The following is a 16,722-nucleotide window of genomic DNA, read 5'->3' as shown; positions in this document are numbered from 1 at the left end:
TGATTTTCTGTACGACTTTGGAGGTTGTTCAGCTTCTGCCTTGGTGCCCATTGGTGGCTTTTCCTCCCCTGTGTTTGTGCCCATTGTGTTCTGAGCTGTGTCACTGGGTGTGAGTGCCAACAGTACAGCCAGGTTACAATTAGAGAATCTGGGAGATACAATGAGTGACCTTAGGCACCGAAAGAGATGTGCTGCAGCACAGAAGTGTTGCCAGCCATGTCCCTTCCATCCCAATGCTTTTAAAATAAGGGCTTTTAAACTAGAGTATGGTGATGTAGATTAATGTTCATTGGTTTTCCTAACTCTACCAGGTGAAAGAGGTGACTTTTTAAGTAATACAAACCTCAGCATGAGCAATGTATTCCCTTTGTGTATTAAGACTATGGATGCAGCTTTACACCCAGATTTGTTTGTATTAAAGACCATTGGTTTGTGTACTGAAAATTGATTTGCTCCTTTGCAAAGGCCTTTCTGCTTCGGCTAACTTGAATGAATCTGTAACCTTGGGTGTGGAGATCACAGCCATGGCTCATGGGTGCTGTTGGGTTTCAAGCAGCCATGCACACACCTGAACCTTTCTGCGAGGTCTCTGTGCTTTAGCTGCACGGCTGTTCTGCAGTGGGGAATGCAACGGGACACGGCAGGAATGAGGGGAGAACACTGAACCTGTTCTGTAAGCTTGGAGAGGAAAAAAACTCTTCTATTTCATTACTGCTCTGTGAGACCTGAGGGAAGGATTTTGTTCTCAGCAGGGGAAAGATGGGTTTGTTGCCTTGAAGAGAAGCATATTGACACAGACATGCAAGCGAGGGTGCAAATTTCCCTTACTACAGCTGGACACGTCACATCAGTGAATGGAGTTATATGCTAGGAATGAGAAAGCACTGCTACAGGGCAGCCAGGTGTCGACACTGGCAGTACTGTGAGTGGCTGCAAGGTGAGCAGCAGGGCTGGGAAACATCAGCTGTTTGAGATTTGTGGGGTTCTCAGGGCTTTGATGAATCGTCCTTGGCAGGGAGGGGGGTAGCAGCTGACCAAGGAATTGCCTCCTAGAGTAATGCTTTCTCGTGTCTGCAATACTTTCTTCTTCAACTGATGTCTTTAAGATCCTCTCCGACCCGAACCACCCTCCCCTACAACAGACGTACAGACCAGTCCCTATAGTCAGACGTAGCAGCGGAGCCCCGAGTGTTCCGGAGGCGGCGGGCACAGAGCGCCCCCTGGCGGCGCACCCTGCGCTCACACCCGAGAGGCGGCGGTGCCTTCGGTCCGCTGCCCCTGCGGGAATAGTCCGTCCTGTGCGGGTGAATGGGCTCCACGCAGATATTTACTCATAAGCCAAAGGGAAGCGCTGTCTGTGCCGTTTGTGGGCTGTGAGTAACAGCTGGCTGAGCAGAACGGTCCGAGCCCACCCGGCCCTGCAGCAGTGGCTGTGCTCCGTATGAGGGAGAGAACAGCGGCTGGAAAGGATGAGCTGTGTTCTTTCTCCAAAGGTTTTGGGGAAAACAAACTGTGTGATTTCACTCTTGCACATCAGGTTTCCTTTTCCAGTTATCTTTAAATAATTCTACCATCAAGGAGAACTGTGGAAGACAACATGTGCGTGTTGATATTTTGCATTCTGTTTTTAGGAACAGCTGATAGGAAGTTAAGACGTACTTAAGAAACTCATAAACCAAGATTGTAACAATTCTGTGCAATTTATAGGGTTTATTTAATGAACTTGGGTAACATGGAATGGAAATTGTTCCCCAAAGGCCCCAGTCAAGTGGAATATTGAACTAGAAAGCAGACTGTAAATTGTGCTTTAACTAATGTTGTGTGGCTGTTGCTTTTTGTGGAATCCCATTTCCTTTGTGGAGGAGGAGTAAGGAAAGTTGCGTCTGCAGTGCCCTGCAGGGCTGAGCAGTGGTTCTTGGAAGGTGAGAGGCAGAGTGGCTGTGGATGCCCACAGGAGGGTGAGTGACCCAAAGAGTGCAGCTGCTGAGCTGTCCTTGCTTTAATTCTCCTCTTGTGCATCTTACACCTGTATAAGTATTACCTTAGTGCTGTGATGTCAACAGTATCAATCAGGATGGCGAGGTACTTCCTATTTGCTTTACTCAGTGATGCTACTTTCCCTGGTTATTAGTTGGGTGGTTACAACTTTGTGTTAATTAAAGTGCTTCCATTTGGACACAAGCATCAACCCGTTCGCAGTGCACTGGGCAAAATGTCAGTGGTGTGGTTTCTCTGGTGCCTGCACTCACATAGCTCGATGTGTAGATGTTGCTGGGTTGCTCCATTGATACCCAGAAGGAAATCTGAGCAGCAAGGTGAAACTCTGCTTTGAGATGCATTTATTGCTTTGAAACTCAGATGGAATCATCTTTTGGTGTTTTCAGCTTTTTGTCCAACTTCTGAGTCAAGCCATGAATGAGAATCCTTGGGAGATACAAAGTTGCTATTAGCATTGCTTTAGCAATTATACTATTAGCATTGCTCTCTGATAGATTTCTTTTGATAACTTACTCTCTTTGTTCTGATGGCATCTATTGAGAAACAAATGTAGAAGGACCGATGTGTATGAGAATTTGAATGAAAGGTGATTATGCTTGTTTTGCTCTTCTGATATTTGAAGACTAATTGTCCTGCCTCCACCCATCACAGTCTTGTTCTGATCCCAGCAGCTGTGCAGCAAGGGTAAGGAGCTCTCAATGTTCCCCAGGTCGGTAGTGTCTGGCACTGTCCTGACCAGGTCCTGGGAGGGATGATGTAGTCCAAAGAGGGCACAGAACATGCTGCTATGGCTCAGCTCCAGTGCTGGTTGGTGACCTCTGGTTGGTGCTTGGCAGGGTGCAGCATGTGGGGCCTTTGAACTGTGTCCTCTGGAATGCCCCTGGGAGGGATGCTGTGGCATTTCCGTTTGATATAGACACGCTGGACCATGCTGGCCACAGCAAACTGAATGTGGTGGAGGAAATTAGCACACTGACAGCTGCATGCCAAGTATCCAGTATAAATGCTTCGCTGTCAGAGGAGACAAGGCAACTCTGTCGCCCTTTCATCAGATGTAATTGAATGCCTACAGAGGTGGTAATTACAAATACCATCCAGACTGCACAGACTCATTTGTCTTTGCTTATCATCAAAACAAATATATTGGTCATTACTAAAGCATTAAATATCTTTGGAGAGGAACATGAAAGTCAGATTAATAAAGCCTGGTGTGCATTATAGAAAATGCTTCTCTGTGAAAGTCAAGCTATCTGGGTAGAGCGATGCCAAATGAAGTTACTCTTAGCAGTCTGTTGACCTTGTGTTATCCTGGGAGGAACAGCATCTCTGAAAAAGCCACTTTGGGTTTTTATTACTGAAGGTGTTCTTCATATTTTGCAGCCATCTGAGTTGCTTTGAGATTTAATGTACTCTCTGGATTATGAACCTGATATCTGTGGAGTTAGTGGTATGAAACTGCTGTAATAGAATTGTAATGAAAATCTGGTGAATAAAACTCTACAACAGAGATCAGGGTTCAAAGCTTATTTGAGGAAGATGTGACAGTACCTGCATGAAGAATGTCAGGGCAGATGTGGAACTGCATGGGCGAAGCTGCTGGAATGACTTCCTACTTACATCAGAGAAAACAGAATTTGCTTTTTCATGCATCATTCTGATATCAGTTGTTACATTCCTGTCTCAGAACATGAGGTTTTTAGTCCAAGCTGCTCTTTCCCTTTCTATGCTCACGGAAAGAATTAATTTTTCCAGTGTTTTCACTGGTACTTTTTAGCTAAGTTGTTGTATGTCAAAATGCTTTGAGGTCTGGCTTAGCCCTTCCTCAAAAATGTGGTTTGTTATTAAAGGCTTAGAAAGCCCTCCTTCTCCCGAATACCCATTATCACTGGACAGAGTATTTCTATCTCTGATATACATAAAGGTATGTACAAAATGAGGCACCAGCGGGGAAATTTAGCAGCTACTGAATCCATCCTTTTGGATTTCATTTGAAACATGGTCTTTGTTTTATCCAAAGGACGTGGGGCAACTGTAGTGGGCTTAAGTATTCCCTAACAGATCGGTAATTGAAGGCTATGCAATGTTATGTAGTGTGTCTGTGTGTTATGAGAGAAAAAATATGCTAAAATGTATTTCTCCCCCTGCTTCCCAAAGCATTCAGGCAGGTGGAAGAGAAACCCCCAAAGCCATCCATCCTTGGGGTGGGTGCTGCATGTGGGGCTGGTGGAAGTGGCTGTGCAGGAACAGCTTTCTTCCAGAGTGGGAGACTCAGCTCTGTAGACAGAGTTGTGTTCAGATATCCCTAATCAGAAGAAGCCTTTAATCACTTAGTTTTAGCCTCAATTTAGATTTTCATGCATGCCAATTAGTAGAACCTTGTTTTCTAAAGATACAATCTTTCCTATTTTGAAGACTTGACAGTTCTAATGCTGTCGGATTATTGAAGCGATGTGTCTCCTCAAGAATGCTTTAATCTGATTCTTCCTTTTTTTTATATAGACTATCGCAATGACTCAAAAAACCAACAAAAACCCCACTCATCACCATTCCAATGAGGGTTTTTTTTTTTTTGCCTTTCTTTAACTCCACAATTATTATTACAAAGAATTTTGTGTGTAGTGGTAATTTCTCTGTAAGAGCAGAGGAGGGTTAACTAAGAATGCCCAGTGCCAGTTAGTTGTAGTGGAGCACAGAGCAGCTTGATGGTGATGTCAGCTCAGGTGAAGCTCTGTTAGGGCCCAGCACTCAGGGTGCACGCACCACTTTGGAGCAGGAGCCAAGGGCACGTGGCAGCTCTGAGATCGGCAGCAGTAACTCTGAGCCTTGTTTTTACATAAGCAGAAGGGGCTCTTGTGAGAGGATTCACTGAGCAGAATAAAGATAACTGTAGCCAAACTATGTTATGCAGGCAGTGCTCGGAAGTAGTGCGGATTTGTCACAGTGTGTAGCTGATGTCAGTGTTGGCACTGCCTGCTCCTGTGTGCTTCCTGGGTCTGTGCCTGCCCTGCAGGCAGGAAGATGGAGATGTAACAACACAACTGGCTTTTCTTTCCAGAGAGTGAAACTGTGGAGTTCTGATAAAATTGGAAAGCCCTTGTGGTCCATTTGTAGACCTGTTGTAGTCACCTTGTAACTTGGCAATCATTTGCACCCACTCAAAACAAGGCAGGGATGTCAGCAGTTGGGTTTAGTCCTGGTTTGTGGTCATCCCTGCAGTCCCTTCTGGTTGGGGTAAGTTACTACGGAGCATCAGCATGGGAGAGGGGGGAAGACTGTAAAACTCTGAGATCCTCTGAGTTGAAAGAAAATACGTGAATGGGTGATGTCAGCACTATTAGCTTGCTTTTTTTCCTTAAATGAAACCAAGTATTGATCGCAGTGGGAGTTTGAGTAGTGGATGGTGTAAAATAAATCTGGATGTTCTCACTTGCTCTTAATGTTAATGCTCTCAGATACCAAGTTGTGTGTTAGTTGGTGTTTCAAATGCTTAGTCATAGCCGGAAGACTTGCTTATTATTCTGTGGAGGGATAGCAGCAGGATATTATGCATTAACAATCTAGATTCCTAATTAAAAACAAACAGAGGATGCAATCTCTCACAATCAAAAGTGTTTAATCTGTGGAGGCTTAATTTTATGATACCCTTAATCCACCACATCTGCATATATAATGGCAGGTAAATAACCCGTTGTGAATGATTGATGTGAAACTCTAAACAAAAGCACATTTCATCTATGGGTTGAAATGTCTTCTGAGTGATTTGAAATCTTCTCTCCTGTTGCCTTCTTTATCGTGAAGGCACTGATGGAGCACAAGATCTCCGTAGTTTTTTGTTACTGTTTATAAGAACTAATGATTTGATATAGTTCAAACTTATCCTGTGCTTTTAAATTCCGTGTTCTCCCCACAGAGTAAGGCTGTGGGGGGATGGAAAGCTGTGCTCTCCTTCTCTGCAGTCTTCATGAGAGGTGATGTGTGGTACTGAAGGAAGGGGAGAGGAGGGTGCTGCGGCTGCAGGAATGCCATTGTCAATTAAACTGTCCTCTGCATCTTGTGATGTCTGACCCAGGACGTGTTATCAAGCTTTGTGCTGTCTCAGGCGGCTCCAGGACTGCTTTGCTGCTCGTCCTGAGCCTTCTGCTGGAGCTATAGCTAGTGGGTACATGTCCTGTAGGTACTCGGCTTACCATCATCTTTGATGGACTCTGAATCAGACCCATGATGAATACGACATAGCAGCATTATCTGCTAGATTGCAGGTGGAAGTGCATACAGTCACTGATTTTAGCCTCATGCCACCTGAGGATGAGCCCTTGTTTGTTGTACAAGAGGTGGTATTCAACATTTACTCATTAGAAACAATAAGAAATGTGTATTGGGGGACAAAACTTCAGAGCAGAATAAACAAAGAAGAGATGTGATGAGCATGTACTCAGCTGGGAAATGCAAAATGATAAAGACATTCATGCTAGGGAAGAATCCTAATTGCTGAGAGGAGCTGAGCAGAGTATGAATAACCAGGCTTTGCCAGCTCAGATCTAATAAAGTCTTCATCCACGCCCAGGAAACCTGTATGCACTGTGCTTGTTTTCACACCACAGCTTCTGAGTTTTCACCACTGAGAACAAAGGTCAAGAACTGAGGTCTCTGTGCTGAGCAAGAATGTTCTGGTTGCTTAATGGCCAAAGGTAGATTAGGAAAGGTGAATGTGATTGTTTTAATCAGCAGTACTGGGATGTGGGCATGGAGATCTCCTTTGTATGCACATCTTTTGCTCTGCTGCAGTGCCAGCACAGTGAAAGTGACATTTAAATATTTGATGAACATGGGCATTGGACAGGGGAAGTCTATTAGAACACAAATTCATGTCACCTTGTGTGCCACTTAATTGTGTAATGGGAGCTGCTCTTAGTGGTAATGTGCCATTACTGAGCAAACTGTACATACTCACTGTACCTATAGGGGCCCAGGGGCAAAGAGTATTGATTCTGCTGGAGGTGTATGGAAGGGGTGTAGGATAGGATCCAGGAGAAACATCTTATAAATAACCTGTAGCATGGAAGTTGTCAGAGGCCAGCAACCTAACAAGGGTCAGAATCAAAGATCTGTTTTCTTCCTAAGTAGATTACTGGTTGCTTGTTCTTTACTGTAAGCATGATTAATAACTGTAATACGAGACAAAAACAGGGCTGTGCAACTGTAAGCAAGCAGGTAAGCCCTGCTACTCCCAAAGTGGAGCAGCTCATTGCAAGGTATAATCTCATCGTACTGGGAGGCTGGGTTTTGCCCTGATGTGCTCCTGCTGGAGAAGTAGTGAGATGCTCAGGCATATTTCAGCCCAGAGCTCATTCTCTAAAGCCAACATTTGGTGTGCTGGCAGGAGCAGCTGAGAGCAGACCCACCTGGCCAGCAGAAATCTCTGCAGCTCATTGCAAGTGCAAGGAACCGCAGTATGATGTGCTCACCTCTGCCCACTGACTTCAGCATGACATAGCCAGGCTGTGCCTGATGGGTGCCTTGGGGCTGGGCAGTGACCTCAGGCTTGTCTTTGTGTGCAAAAGATCTCTACAAGCTGTGAAGAAACTGGTGTGTGAGATGTTCAGTAGTGGGCAGGAAATTAGTTGTTATGGAGCTTGGAAAGCCTGCTTAGATTTCTACAGGGGGTTTTGCTTGAGGTTTAGGTATAGCATGGAGAAGACCCTCCAGTTGCCGTCCTTTCAACCTGGCCAGAAATGATGCCCTTCAGTTCACACAGTGCTGCTAACACAGCACAGGCAGGGGGATATTGTGTGTACTGATGGCAAACGAAGCAGGCTTATTGTGTAGTGTTGGGAGCAACCAGTCTCTGAAAACCTGCAAGTTTGGCTATAAAAGCAACTTGAAACCAAAAAGAGAAAACTGTCAGCTGCTGGGTTCCGATGAGTAACTGGGAGAAGAAGGAAAGTACTGTTTCTTCTTTTCCACCTGGTATTTGGGCTTGCTAAAATTGCAGCTGAACTCTAGTAGAATGACATGTCTCAGAACTAAAAACAAAAGATGAGGAGTCCAGGTGACACCAGAGCAGGCGCATCCAGACAGTGGGGCTGGTGCTTAGTTCTGGCTTGTGCTGATGGGATTCCTACAGTCTCTTTGGGCACGTTTCTGGCCTGCACTTTTCAATTAATGTGTTTTATTTCCTCCTGAGTGTCAGTCATTGCAGTGGTGCGATAGCCAACTGCTACAAATATGATGCTTGTGAGGAATTCTGTGTTAGCTCAAGAGAAAAAGCAATGGAAAGATTTGGAATAATGGAGTAAAGCATTTAAGGGAAGAAAAGAATATGACTTGCTTTCCATAACAGCTTGTGACAGGAGCTTCTTTTTACAATTCTTGTATGATGAAAAGGTGGTTCAAGGTCTCCTAATGGAGTTTTGCTTGTGCTGCCTCTTCCACAGAGGTGCCTTCTGGAATAATCTGCCAGATTCTGCTCCTGCTGTTTGCAAGTGCAGAAAATGAGGTTCTGAGACTTACTTTGAGACCTCTGCTGCAGGGAGAAGGAACACTAATAGCAGATGAATAATTAGTCTGTTGTTCTAAGGAAGAGATAATACACTCAGTGCATGCCTGTGTTATCGCAGAGGTTATATAGAAGCTCTGATAGCATTGCCTCTTGCTAAGGCTGCCTGACACTGCTCATTGTAAGAGTCCTTTATCAGAAATAAAACTTAGCAACACGAGCTCTTGCTAAGTTACAAGCCAAATGCAGGTATATGCTGTATTTTCAATTGCTGTGGTCCTCTCAGAGGAAAAGTCTTTCCTGTATAGAAGAGTTTTCTTTCTAAACTATGTCTTCCTGCTCATGTTTTGCTGTATGTTGCTTTTGGAGAGTGCTTTGTTGAGAAGTAGGGTTCCTCAATATCCATATCTCCAAGCAGCTCTGCACCCCCTCTTCCAAAGCTGCACAGCACTTCTGCCTACAAGCTTAGAGGTTGGCTGACACAATTAGCCTTTTTGTGATGAATGCAGGGTGCCACGTGGAAGCGGCTGCACTGGGAGATTCTGTTCTGCACTGAAACAGTCAAACTGACTGTTGGATTTGTAACCCTACTAAAAACTAATTGTGCAACAGCTGCAGTTTTCTGAAGACAGAAGTTGCTTGTCAGGGTTGTTGTATTTATGGTGGCACAGTCTGCCCATCTGTGGCTATGCCTGTGCAGCCGTCTGAGTTGTGGTTGGATGGTTCTGTCTGACTCTTTACAGCATGTGTGGTTTGAAGGGTTAAAGATCACATTAGAGCAAATCAATTCGATCTGTCTTAATTCTACTTCATAAAGCAATTATGAGCGCAGATTCCAGGTCCTCATGGTTATGAGGCACCTCAGTGCTGTGCACTTTTGGGGCAGTTTTTTGGGCAATTCATCCTCATGATAGTCTTCACACAGCACAACTGTGTGTCCTGTTTTAATTTCAGACACCAAGGGCTGCAAAATAAAGGTAAAGGGACAATGAGCTGAGCATCCAATGAACGAGCAAGTCTGCTCACCTCTCAAGGGTCTCTTTCCAACCAGGGGACACACAGTCTTCCTTTCCTTTGAGTTGCTGTCATGACTCACTCATGAAGAAGTGACTAAAGTAACTCATAACAGAGTTCTAAAGACCTTCGCTCTATTTAAATCAAAGTTGTGCTGAGGGTAAGTCTACACAATATGATGATTACTTTGCCATGGACTGCTTCATCAGCACCAGTCCCATCATGCTGTTCATGCTCATTATTTGTCTGTACAAACTGCATTTGTGTGAATGGGACCTCTACTCTGCCATTCCTCCTGCTTCAGTGGGGAAACAAGTGGTTGTGCTTCTCACAGAAAGAAACTTTACAGTGAAAACATCAGTTAGAAACATCAGCCACTGGGTACTGCCTGCTTGTAATTAGCCAGCTGTAACTTCCAGCAGTTCAAGAGGAAAAACAGCAGCAGTGGTTAAATGTACTTGTAAAGATCAGAGGAAGTTATGTGTTGAAGTAACAGAAGCATGGCAAGCAAGCCCCAGCCAAAGGAATGCAGACCAGGAGTTAGGCACCATGCAAAGCCTCGTTTACATTATCTTGCTAGATGAAATTCAAACAAACAAAACCCTGAGATCATCTGCAATTTGTTATTTACAGTTCATCACTGTGAAATCAATTATTGAGATGCAATTTAATTAAGACAGGTTAACTCTTAATCTAAGACTCTAAGCCCATAATATGTAATTTGAGTTTACTAATCATTGTAATGCTAATGGCTGTTTGACATCTGTTCAGTTCAGCTGGGCGATCCATTTTGATGCCAATTGACTCAGAAATCCCCCAGTTCCTGGAGAACAGTGCACTTGATCATAGTGAAGAACTGGGCAACAGTAATAGAGCAGTAGTGGAGAATGTCGTTCCTTGTTTAATTCTTGTTGCTGTTAATGTTTTGGATGAAGCTGCTCTGGGATACAGTTCACTGTTTTGTGGACCTCTATTAAGTAATTTTCCTTAGCAGAGAGTTGAGAGCTTCCCCCAGCTGTGTCACCGTCCTGTTGGGTGACTTTAGATATGGTTTTGACTTTCAGTAAAGACTTTCTGCTTTGAGCCTCCTTGTTCTTTACGTAATACTGGTGATGTGAAGGACCTCCCAGATCTAGCTGGATTTTGAGACTGTTTGCTCCTCACTTCATTGTTATTCTGCTTTTGTTTCTCATCACCCTGAGGTAGCTGCGCTTTAATAGAAACAGCAGCAAGGAAGAAAGTGGGAATTCTAAGTATAGCAATGCTATGATTGGGAGAGCTGGAGAGGGAACAAGCTGTCATCTAAAGGGCATGCTGCAGGAAGGACATCATGGCTGGCTGCGCTGTTGCATTCATTCAGGGCATGCTCTGAGTGCATTCATTCCTAGGAGATGCTTCAGAAGCACAGTGTCTGTCCCACAAGCCCATCTTTCACCACTATCTCCACTGCTACCCCCACAACACACCCATCTAACCACAGCTGTCCTGCCTCAGCCTTGCTGTCACTCCCTACAGCCCCACAGAAAATGAGAAGATACCAACTACAGATTTCTGATGCATGCATTTGTAGCAACCACATAATCAAACAACACCAAACAGGCTCTTTAATGTTACTACTACATGCTTGGGAATTATGTGGGCTTCCAAAAGCTCAAGTGAGCTCTGTTGATTCCCACTGGTACAGTTTAACCTGTGTGCCCCAGCCCTCTGCCAGCTGCACAGCCTGGGTTGTGTCTGCCCCTGGGGGGCCACACATGGTCTGTGCCCCCTTGGGTCACCCTGCTCATCAGTCAGAGCTGTTGGGTTGTGACCATACCTGCTCTGTCACAGGGCCATGTCTGAAACCAGTTACAGCCCTTTTGGGAGGAGGAATGCTCAGCTGTTTTTATCATTTCTTAGAACATGGTTCTGTGGGTTTTAAAGGCACTTGTTATTGAAGCAGAAGACTCCATAGTGCCTTAAATTGTTCTCTTCTAAAGGCAAGGAATGCTCATTGAATTTCTTCCTAATGTCTCCTCAAATATTTTGCTTCAAAGAACAAACTGAGCTTGAGCACTTACAGGTGTTCTGCTTTCTTCCCCTTGGAAAAGGAAGGCAAAGGTGGTCCATAAGGAAAGGTGTGTGTGTGTTTCAGTTATCTACTTTGGAATCGTGCTCTGTGAACCTTAAGTGTAAAGAAAACCGTGAACTTAAGCTTTGCTCTCCCCTACCCCTCCTTTTCTTCTTCAGAATGATAAGGAAAGCAGCATGAGAGATCCGTATGATGAGTGATGACTGTTTAAAGAAACAACTGCATTTGTTTTCTAATATATCAGCTCCGATATGAAAATTTAAATCTGCTTTGTAAAAGTAGAGCCCTGATGGGGAGTGGTGAGGTTTGAGCACCAGGCTGCTGCTCCCTGGTGACAGTGAGTATTTGTGGGGCTCGCACCAATGCTGTCATCTTCCATGAGTGGAACGATGTGTATGTTAACCTTATTCATTCCTTTTGTCAGTGCAGCAGGGTTGGTAAATGCTATGCACAACCCAAATATCTTACATCGATGGCGTTTCTATGAGAAGTTAAATGCTCAAAATACTGATAAGATCTCAGTGCATGAGCAGCTATTTTTCAAATTACTTTTGGAAGATCTTCAACAGGGCCAACTAACAAAGCCTTACCCTCAGGAGGGCATAGATTAGATCAATGCTCAACATCATCCAAAAGTGTTCTTATTTTTGTTTGCCTTTTCCAATGACTTCTTCAATGCTGGGAAGATTTCATTATCTTTTCACACTATTAGCATAATTTCTTATGTGTATGAGTGGATATTCACTTAAATGCAAAAATAATTATATGCCTTTAAGGCAGAAAGATAACAGAGCTTAGATTTGGGAAGCATTTGGCTACTTCTGTGTAAGGATTTTGCATAATCCTGGTGTTTCCTTTGTTCAGTAGCATCTCAGTCTTCAGAGTTGTAGGGATTTTTGCAGAGCTGCTTGCCCTGGCTAGCAGCACACAGAACCTGGAGTTAGCTCCTTTGTGCTGGTGGGCAGTCAGGACTTTGTTCTTTTTCAACCAGATTATTGCTGTTATTTTTGTAGTTCCAGTTTACAAAAATGGTCCTCATTGTCAGAAATAAGCTACGTGTGTGCTGAGCTCTGTGTTTGCCTGTTATGATTAAAATCTAGCTCTGCCCCTCTGCAGAGCCACTGGGGTGAAACTGAGCCCTGCTGGGGGTGACCATGTCAGGTTCTGTGTTGGTTTCCCCAGGGATTCTCATATTTGTGCTCACTGAACTGCTGGTGTTGGTGGTGAAGTTCATGTGAACAGGGATGTAGAACCAGATTCCTTCCAGCTTCTGAACATCACTGTGGTAATTTCAGAACTGTAATTACATTATAAAAAAGGTAATATGTGAAAAGAGTTCAACTGCTCTTCCTGAGATAGAAAATATATACTGTAATGCATTCAGGAAACATTCTGAGGGTGGAAGATCAAGTTGTATTTGGATTTTCTCATTCTCTACAATAATCATTTTTGTTGTCTTGCAAAGCTCCAGCTTTGAAGTGCACTGCATAAAAATTCTGCAATACCAGCAACTGTTTCTCTTCAGTTATTTTCCAAGTGATTTGATTTCCTCAATAACATTAACTCTATGGAGGTCTAACAAGTTGTAATTAATGTATTCAGACTTTTTCTTTTGTGAGAGACCAGAATGTGAGTGACAGCAAAAGGGAAAAAAGCAGCATAAAATTGGATGCTTGAGAAGATTATCATAACATAAAACCTGACAACTCATTGACTCCTGAATAACGTATTGTATTGCCTTGAAAACTAAGGGAAAAGCTATTTAATAATAAAAAAAAGTGGCCAAGAGATTTTTTTTTTTGAGGAGGAGAAAGACTTTCTAAAGCCTCTTTGATATTAGAAAGACTTGAATATTGAAGTTCATAAGAAGTTTGTCACACGTCCAGAGTGTGTGCACAGCAGAGTGTGCATGGTTGGGACAGACCTCCATCTCCAGCTGATTGTATGGGAGTGTTTCCTGTGCAAACTGCAGCAGCTGGTGGCAGCCAGCACCTGAGGGGCAGGTAGGAGAGTGAGAGGAGGTGTGCCCCTGTGTGGATGGTGGGGTGGGGGGGGAGGGATTTAGCAGCTGTGTGCCCTCAGAGCTGCCTTTTGTGGCAGTGAGAGTGGGATGAGGGGAATGGGGTTCTATGGGATCATGGACGGATCCCTGAGTGTTCAGACATACTTTGCTTGAGACAAAAAAGCATTGCAACCAGATGTGGTCTCCTTGTACAAGACTGCTTACAAAAGCACTCTGAGCTCTTGGGCCTTTCTCAGCCTTACAGCACTGGTGTGGATGTGAATGGCAAATCCACAGCAGATGTTGGGCTCTACCTCCTTCAAAGAAATGGGCTCAGTAATGGGGGTTTCTGAAGGGATTCTGCTCTAACTCTGGGGGCAAAAGAGTTCAGATTACTTGGTCTGAAGTCACTTGTGTGCGGCAGTGGTGGTTCTCCAGAGGAGGGAGGTGTAGGGTTGGTGATGATCTCAGCCTGCTCCTGTCCTCCCTTGCAGGGACCAGACCCCGTAACATCACCTGTATCCTTGCCATCTTTGTGTATTTCTGAGCCAATGAAATTCCCATTTGCTGCGGTATATTTTGTAATCCACAGCTTTCAGGCCAGAGATTGATTATCTGTATTCCTAGATAAAATCAAAGCACAGTACTTAAAGCAGATTTCCACTCAATTATTTCTCCTAGACAGCTTAAATGGTGCTTTGAAATCCAAGATTAACTAAATGGTGGCTGAAAGATATATATCTGCTTTCCTTTCTGTCTTTGCTAATTTTTTTTAATGGCATTTTTAGTGCTCATTCTATAGTGTCCACGAAACTTACAACTCACATTTGAAGGCTCAGACTGAGGTCTGTGCATAACTCCTGAACCAGGTGAACTTCAGGCAGTGACAAGAAGCCCTCGTTTGGAGCATGTCCCTCTGCATGCACAGGTTGGTGCTGAGTGGCCAGCCCTGAGCCTGGGCTGCTGTATGTGAGTGGCTTTCTATGGTCAGCCAGATCCCAATAAACTTCCTAAGCTGTTTAATAATATTGTTGGCTGACTGCAGCTTTGAGGATGAGCTTATGTTTTCTCTCCCCACCATTATGCAAGATCTGAAATTCCTCATGCTCGTTTTTCCTTCAGCTAATGGGCACCTTCAGATTTCTTTGTTTTCTGAATAACTGCTTCCCTTTGGCTTTGTGAACTCAGCAGATTGTTATCTTTGTGAACGAGTCACAAGGAACAAAAGGGAAGAAGCTCTGGAAAGTCAGGGTCTGCTCTTTTTGTCTGCTACTTCATTCTTAGGCGCATCCCTGGTGTTAAACCTGAACGGCATAATTCTGTGGCATTTCATCTTTGTGATGGTCCAGACACCCGGCTAATAACTATTCCTCCCTTTGCTTGTGTCTGTCTCATTTTCCAAAGGTTTCTATCCTCTTTCCATAGGATTTTAATACTGCACACCTACAGTGCAATGTTGTATCAGGTTGCCTGTCTTATCTTAATGGGATCCTACCAAGCTGTTCATGGCCAAAATGAATTTACTGCCAGCAAATCAAATGCAAGATGAGAAACTGTAAACCTAAAATATGCTAGATGGAAAGTAAAATGCAATTTGATCCAGAAACAGTGTTCCTAACGGGAGCTGCACCACTTCTCCCAGTGCCTTCTACACGTTTCAGTTTGGATTGAGGCTGTACTTCTGACAGTCCCTGTTCTACTATTCTCCGTGCTGGTTCATGCCATGGTATAAAGTTCAAACTGCATTTGTCTCAGGTGAAGCTGGACAGAAGTGTGCTCCAACCACCCAAGCTGCTTGGTCAGCCCATGGGACTGTGCTGAGAAGGTGACCAGAGCAAAGCTGCCAGGTGCTAAATGTAGGGATTACCAGGGGCTCAGCACCCACAGCATCATGCTCCTGATCTAGTCCTCCTTTCTGAGATGTGGGGGTGGGTTAGAGCCTACTTTGCTGTGGCTTACTAAGGCGAGATCACAGTTTTTAGAGGTCCGAAGGGCATTAGGGAAGAAGGATGCAGGTCATTTTGTTAGTACTTGTGTACAGAACGTTTTCTGCCAGAATAAAAATTGAATCCCAGCAAGGTATAAAAAATACACATTCATTTGGGGTTATACAGTAGATGGAGGTTTTAAAGCTGTTATTTTTCTTGTTGACATCTTGTTCAGAAATGTTTTAATTGCAGTTTTCTTCTGGGAGCTTTTTGTATTACATTGACAGGTGGGGTAAGTTTTAGCATTGCTAGAAGAGAAAAATATATGGTTAAGCCAGAAGAGATATTTTAACGTTTTGGTTTATAAGTCTGTTAATGTTTTAGGTAGGTGGGTTTGTCTTCTTTTCTGCTGCTTCTCAGAATGAGAAGTGACTCTAGAAGGACTCTTCTTTGTTTTAACCTGAACCCAGTGCAAATTCAGTGAATTCATTAGTGCTCTAGAGGTGATTTCACACTCAAGGCAACGGAGATGCTGCTCGAGGGAAAGGATCTGTTTCTTTTTGCTGTGGAAGTGCAAGTTGGAACTGTGCTGACAAAGTGTAGTATCGGTTACAATAAATTGCAGCTGTGTGGAGTAACAGATTTGTTCAAAGCTCGCAAATAGGTTGCATGTAGTAGATTATAAAAATAATTGGAAAAGAAATCTACAGCCAGATCCTGTAGTCCCAGTGGGTTGCACAGTTATACTATAATTTCAGTGAAGTTATTCCAGCTATTCTGATTTACAAGTGCAAGTGAGATTAAAAGACTGAAAATGAGTATGATAGAATCAAAGGAGCTGCTAAAATATGAGAGCAGCAGAGCAGAATATCCTGAAAGGCATTTTAATGCAGGTGATTGTGTGTCTCCTATGGTGTTTTTTTTTTTTAATCATGAATTTTGGCCCATTTTATTTCTTCCTTGTTGTACCATCAGGTGAAAATGGAGTAACTAAGTTTGCAATCTCATGTTAAAGCAGCTTCATCTGTGACTCATTTAATGCAAGTTTTACCTTTCTTTTTTTCCCCTTTTTCAGCATCATGTTTCAAGTTTCAAACTCCCTAAAGATAAACTTCAAATAATACCTGCATATCAAGGAAGATTCAAAGCCCTGCAACTGAACCTGTATTCCCTGAAGTGCTTTTTGGGAGCAGTGTTATTTTAACCTGGTGGT

The 16,722-nt window shown here is 43.7% G+C and overlaps 1 long non-coding RNA gene across 2 annotated transcripts in view; it reads left to right on the top strand.

Annotated features, from left to right (window-relative positions):
- The first annotated feature begins 13,432 nt into the window (after window positions 1-13,432).
- The window catches only part of LOC107319946, a 79,542-nt gene continuing 76,252 nt past the window's right edge, over window positions 13,433-16,722 (top strand). For both annotated transcript variants that reach the window (XR_004308763.1, XR_001558050.2), the window contains exon 1: window positions 13,433-13,582. This is a non-coding gene — a long non-coding RNA (uncharacterized LOC107319946). The remainder of the gene's footprint in view (window positions 13,583-16,722) is intronic.

This window comes from Coturnix japonica, chromosome 12 (assembly GCF_001577835.2).
Source record: "Coturnix japonica isolate 7356 chromosome 12, Coturnix japonica 2.1, whole genome shotgun sequence".
Taxonomy (NCBI): Eukaryota; Metazoa; Chordata; class Aves; order Galliformes; family Phasianidae; genus Coturnix; species Coturnix japonica.
This window is presented reverse-complemented; position numbering and strand designations above follow the sequence as displayed.